Here is a 6,822-nt window from a genome sequence, read left to right on the forward strand (position 1 = left end):
TTGACCTCGTCAATGACTGTCGAGAAGTCTTCATGCACGTGGCCCGGAGGCGCAGTTGTTGGCAATTTGATCTGAAGCACCGGATTATAACATATAACATGAAAAAATGCCACATGACAAGAAATCATAACCTCACTGCCCAAATGAGACAATATGAATCCCGACGGACAAACTAGATGAGGAACAAAGCTCAAATTAAAGATAAACTCGTAGAAAATGGGTCCATCGATAGATGTCCTAATTAACATAGCCGGCTTGACCTAGATGGCAGCCAAGTAGTCACTGTTCGTGCATGTGCCCCCAATGACTAGCCCAACTCAGTTGTCGCTGTTTAACCCTCGCAGTGATCCGAAGCACATGACACATAATTTTGCGAGATGACAAGAAAACTTTTTTTAGATTTCTCACCACAACTACAGCCATGTACAACACAGCCTGCACGATATGTAGACGATAGCCAATCCAGGTGTGTCTGCTGGAGTCTGGTCACATGCATGGACGAACTAATCTTCCGTGTCTTGCAGGGATCGTCCAGGCACCAACGTAGTACAACACTTCTCTAGTACTATCGCTCGTCTCCCTCTTCTATTAAGTCACCCGACTTGCGGGGCTGGGGAGTGTTATGGTCGGTTCTCAATTGCCGTCCCACATGTGTGTGCGAACGCAATATGACGCGCGTTCCATTCGGAGAGCAGCGTGCCAGACCGACCGACCGTCTGGGGTGCGATGCGAACGCGACGGGCATGCTGTATACTCCGTACATGTGTACCACCGTTTTCTAGACGCTTTGCTCCATGGCGCGGGCGCAATCCATGGATACAAAATTAGTATACTGTATACTATTTGAAAGTCGAGGACGGGGCTTTTCCTGCCCGGTAGGCGGCGGGACAGTTCCGCCTAGTCGGTTCGACAGAGACGCGAGAAGACGAGGGAGTAGGCTGCTGCAAACGTAGGGCTATGTCATTTGACAGCGAGTTACTGCTGGATAGGTGGGGCCCCGTGATTTGACTTGCCATTATCATTTTAACTACGGCGCTACGACCGGCGTGAGTCTCTCGATTCCTGACCACCTCCATACAGGTGCCTCTCCCAATTCTCCATCATGTAGGGTTTGTTTGGTTTGAGACTAAATTTGCCAAAGCTTGCCACATCTAAAGTTAGGCAAGTTTGACCAACTTAGGTGTGTGTTTGGTTCAAGCCACATCTTAGGCAAGCCACACTATGGTCCCACATCACATACACACAAAAAATGTGGCAAGATTCTCTTAGGCTTGCCAACTTGTGGCTCTCATTTTGAAGAACTAACCTTAAGCAAGTTTGACAACATTATTATCTCTACTCCTATAAAAATACGAATTGGTGGTGATGGTGTGCCTGCCTTTGAATCATATGTACCGTCCGATCTTGAATCTAAGGCTGAGATTGAGCTAAGACCGTGCTGTACCCAGCGCCAAAACAGAATAGTCTGGACGTTTCTCCTCCTCTCGCGAAACAAATCTCTAGAGCCTCACGTCCACCCACCCTATCTCTGGCCACCGACGCCCATCCTCTCCCCCGCCGGTGGAACACTCCCACTGCCGCAGCCGAAAACAGTCCCAATCTCGACACCCAAAGGAGCACACCAATGTGAGAGGCAGGATAGAGCCCATCCCCTCCGCCATGGTCAACGGCCCGCCGCCCATGATGGCACTGACGCCCCCCAATTCCCATGCCAACGCGTAAGAGGCGGCGCCATTGGATGGATGGCGCGCGTGCTATATGCGTGTGCGCGTGCGCCTGAATGCTAGGGCGGCGTGCAGGAGCTCCCCCTTCTCCTCCCTTTTCCTCTCTCTCCCCCTGCGCGCGGTGGAGCTTGAGCTGGGCGGGACGCTAAGCGGGAGTTCTTGAGGGCAGAGGAAGAAGACGTTCAGGTAGAAGGCGTGGACATTGGGGAGTAGCTACATGGGAGGAGGGCGTGAACGGTGGGATGGGTGTTGGCTGGCTGTTGAGTGCATCAAGGCTGCTCTAATGTTGTTAATTTTCTTGCTCTGCCCTGATATACTACTATTTGAGCATATATAAAGAGATCATAGAGGAAAGCAACAGTAGGCTGCTGCGATTTTGTTCATGGTGCTACTGGTTTTGTTAATGTTGGTATTTGCTTACTGATTACAACTGCTGCTACTAGGTACTCGCTTTATGATATGAATATTATTCAGTTATTCTTTCTTTGTTGTTTCTATCTGAATATTATTCAGTTATTCTTTCTTTGTTGTTTCTATCTGAATATTATTCAGTTATTCTTTCTTGTTTCTATCTCAATATTATTCAGATATTCTTTCTTTGTCTAAATCGATTTAGGAGAAGAGATAGAGAGAAGAGTTACTGGTGTGGTTCATTTGGGAAATTTAGTACTTTGTTTATACTGCTTTGTTTTAGGGGATGAAGTAAATAGAAGAAGAAATTCCTGGGATGGATCTCTATGAAAGTTGTTACATGAAGTATTTTATCTGGGAACGCCTAATACCCCTGGTGTTGGGTTTGGTCTTCATTCAATCCCCAAATTATATGGTCTGGTAAGATTTTTCCTTTTGCAAATTTGATTGCTTAATGGTGTGTACGCCAGCATCCGTCTCCTGTTTTCCTTGCATGCTCACTGACAACAGCGACATCGGCGGGAGACGAGGAGTATCCCGTGTTTGTTCTGACGAGCATGCAAGCTCTGAAATGTACATATTACCTTGACGAGGACACCCCATCTCAGCTCTTGGCTTCCAGGGATACGTGCTGCCAGCGGTAGCACAATCACACTGGCACAGTGCCCCGCGTCGTCTGCACCGATGCTGCTGTGTCCTACCTCCATGCTTCACCGTTGTGATTCCATCCGCCAGGAGGTGCGCGCACATATATTTCATCCCCAATACTGCCTATGTGATTTTCTTATTTGATCAACTTCGGGTCCGCAAAAGTTGATATTATATCATCTCAAATATTTCTTATTTGATCAGCTCTTTTTAGAGATATAGACTAATCAATAGCTTAATAATTTATAATCACTTGGGCCAATTACCTGATAGCAGACAGGAAGAACGATTGTTGAAGAGGCTTAGGAAGTCTGCTCACAGAATTTTGCATGGGCTAGAATCAGGCAAACACGATAAGTTGCATGCATGTATGTAAAATTCCGGATAATAGAAACAGGAAGGTGTATGCTCGACATGCTTGACCATGTCAAAGCTCATGCATGATCAATTATATCCTGAGGTTATTCGTATTATCTGGAAGGTGAGCTTCAAAATTTTGTAAAGTAGTGTTTCCAACAGTTCAGAGCTTCTGCTTTACTATATTGTCAGTATTTAGGTAGATGGTCTCTCTTTTAAATCCTGATACAAGTAATGCACTTCGGCAAGTTCTATTTATCTGTCTCTTTGCTGCCAATAGCTGATATAATTTCATCGTGAGCACGCAAGACAATAGCTCTATTGTTGTTCATGGTTGTTGGCCTATGCCCTATAGAGAGAATAATTAGTATTTGCCTCTATGTATCAGACTGTAGCTGTGCCGTGTACCTATTGTATCATTTTCATCATTGACAGATACGGGTAGCAAATTATCATTGCAAAATGTTGTGGCTGCAGTGTTTGACTTGTTAATTCTACATTCCTTCCTTTCCGGTGAAGTGTTACTTTTGCGTTTGTTATGTCTTATTTTTCTCTATGTTCATTGCTTCTGTTGACTTCAGATTCTGCATATGGGGAGAAACATCCAATTTTTCAAGACACATCCCGAATATTTGTTTCCTGGTTGTCCGTTGTCAACGTTTTCTTTGCATAGACCTGGTTGATGTAAGAAAATTTACAAGTAGTCCGATACTAATATTTTTGTATGTACATACATGTGCACTCACCCCTTCTATATAAATATGATTGCTCAAATATGATTCAAGAGCATCTTTTACTTTACATTTTGTTTCTTTGTTCCGTACAAAATGTACTGAAAGTGTTGTCCATTGGGTTTTTTGTTTGCCTAAATATACTATAGACCCTATAAAGGTTCCTTTTTTCCCTTTGTCTAAATATTCTACAGACCGTTATATATACTACATACCATTTTTGGGTGAGAAGGTAGATGAAGCGAGATCTCGAGAGCTAATATTGTTGGCACAGATGTTTTGAGCAAATGACTAAAAGAAGGGTATACTATGCTTGGCGAATGATTCCATGGCCTCATAGATGCCTAAAATATTGCTTTCGTTCATGGTGGCAGTGTACGTAGATTCTTGTAGCAGTTAATGGGGTGCGGACTAGAGATGGATCTTGTGTTAACCAAAAGCTGGTTATGGTGTGGTCACAATTGCCAAATGTGTGAACGGATTTTCTATTTGCCACATGTTCTCTGTCCCCCTCAATATGGGACAAGAAGAAGAAAGCTGGGTAGGGAGAACCAATAGTCTTCTGCAAGGTGAAAATTGAGAAGAAAATGTTTGCTCGGAAACCATATGTCTGATTATGCTCAATGTGTACTTCACCAACAATATGGCATCGCTTTGAAGGATGTCTTGTACATCTTTTATTGTTCACTAGACTCTTGACACTTAAGTAAACAATCCCACCCGATTTTTTGTGATTCCGTAGCGTAGCATGGGCATTTTACTAGTATGGCAAAATGTGGCACTCCTAGGCCTAGAACCAAACAGCCCCGTAGTAGTAAAGGCTGGCTTTTGCATGAGAGCCCACTTCTCCACTTTTTCCTTGCCTCTCTTTCCTTCACATATGCAAAAATGCCATGTAAAGCGCACTATTGTACTTACTTGCTCCTACAGGTGCTTAAGCTTGCCACATAGGCATAAAGTCTGATGTGGCAAGTTAATCAAGAAGAGAGAGACTAATTTGGTGACCCAAGGAAGAAACGGTGCTAAGCGCGTGTACCTAGGTGAAAAGACAATTTTGAGTCTATAGCTAATTAAATGAAGCAAACTTAGCAAAACCATTTCATTGGAAGAGGTCACTCCTTGGCAAATGCAATAAATACTAGTACTCCCTGTGTCCCATTATATAAGAACGTTTTTGACACTACACTAGCTAGTGTCAAAAACGTTCTTATATTATGGGACGGAGGGAGTACGAAGAAAGAGATAGAGAGGAGTAAAAAAATACACTTATAGCCAACCTTATAGCCAACCTTTTTGTAGTATGAGTGACTAAGTGATGACTATGTATGACATGCCAACATCAGATAGCCTAACGCACCGTGTTAAATCTCGAAGGGCGCGACCGCGCGAGCGACGCGACGGTCGTGGTAGGCGCGACCATGATACGGGCTGCTGGCAGCCCTTGGATCTGATATCAAATGGTCGCATGCTAAGTTGCTGAAAATTTTAAGAATAACCCTCCAGGATAGGATATTCACCCATAGGTCTAGAATCACGCCATGCAACCGTTCGATCTCAGATCCAAGGGCTCTCGGAATCCCGTATCATGGGAGAACGGAAAGCCACTACCCTGCCGTTCGAACGCTGGCAGTTCGCTCCTACTCTTTCCCACACGTCCTTTAATACTACGGCGGTTCGCTTCTAGTCGTCCCGTCCATTCACATTACGGCAGTTCCACTAATCCTAACCCTCCTCCTAAATCCATGGTGTCCCAAATCTTCACGATCGGCGGTGAGTACAAGGTTAGAACCATCACCGGCGATGAGTTCGACGTCATCTACACCCGTACTTTCGCGACGGTGAAAGGATGCCTTTCTCGCTTCAGACGCATGTTCGAAAACTCACATGATGAGTGGTTCGCTGGGCTAGATGTTGAGTACACCATAGTCGTGGGACCAGAGAAGGGTCTAAAGGACGAAGAGAGGAAGAAGCCCGCCGTGATCCAGGTTTGCGTACATAACGTTTGGTTGGTCTACCACATATGCCATGCCGACGTTGAGTGCCAGGATTTGAATAACTTCCTCGAGGACAAAACAGTCAAATTCGTTACTGTAGACTTTAAGAACGACAAAGAAGTCCTGCGTCGGATAGGCCTCGTTGTAGGCAACCCCTTCGACCTCCAGAAGAATCGGCTGGTGCCCTCTCGTCAGCCCTCAATGCCGACCCTGACAGGAGCCATGGTTCATCCTTACCGCAAACTGGAGAAACCTCATTACACGTTTCATCGTCATGCATGACAGCGGAATGTACTAGATATAGACCACATCCAGTACGCTGCAATGGATGTCTACCTTTGCTTCAATATCTACAAGGGTTGGATGAAGAGCAACAACCAAGTTGGCGGTTCAAGCAAAGAAGTATCAGCCAAGAGGAAGAGGGACAAGGACGAAGTCTAGGACGTGGACGAGGACTCTGAGTAAGGTGGCAGTGTCGTTGCTCATGGCGGTTCTAAACTTCTAATGCAGTGTCTACCGGATTAGTTGCATAGTTTAATTTCAGGTGTGCTTAGTTTAATTTGAGGGGTGTGTTGTGCTGAGCCCCCAGCAGAACTATGTTATGTTTCTTCTCGTTACTTTAACTCTTCAGTATGTACATACTAGTACTAGTATTTCCTTAATAGAATTTAGCACCCCAATTAAGCACGTACTAGCTTTTTTAATAGTACTATATGCATAATTTGGCGACGAGCGCTCTCTATATGTACCACCTTTTTTTTAAATTTCAATTTTTGCTCCATGGCGCAATCCATCGATAGTGGAGTACTACTGTACAAAAGTATACATTTTTTAAAAGGCTAGCGTACTGTTCATCACACACACACACACACACACACACACACACACACACACACACATATATAATTCTCAACCTAGAACGACGTGCATGCCATGTAGTAAACCGATTCGGAGGAA

General features: G+C 44.6%; 1 long non-coding RNA gene across 1 annotated transcript; it reads left to right on the top strand.

The window, feature by feature from the left end:
• The first annotated feature begins 1,469 nt into the window (after positions 1-1,469).
• On the top strand, positions 1,470-3,941 carry LOC123110817 (uncharacterized). The gene is made up of 2 exons (XR_006453709.1): positions 1,470-2,873; positions 3,060-3,941. It is a non-coding gene; the product is annotated as an uncharacterized lncRNA (long non-coding RNA).
• Positions 3,942-6,822: the final 2,881 nt, after the last annotated feature.

The sequence above is a fragment of the Triticum aestivum genome, chromosome 5B (assembly GCF_018294505.1).
Source record: "Triticum aestivum cultivar Chinese Spring chromosome 5B, IWGSC CS RefSeq v2.1, whole genome shotgun sequence".
Classification (NCBI taxonomy): domain Eukaryota; kingdom Viridiplantae; phylum Streptophyta; class Magnoliopsida; order Poales; family Poaceae; genus Triticum; species Triticum aestivum.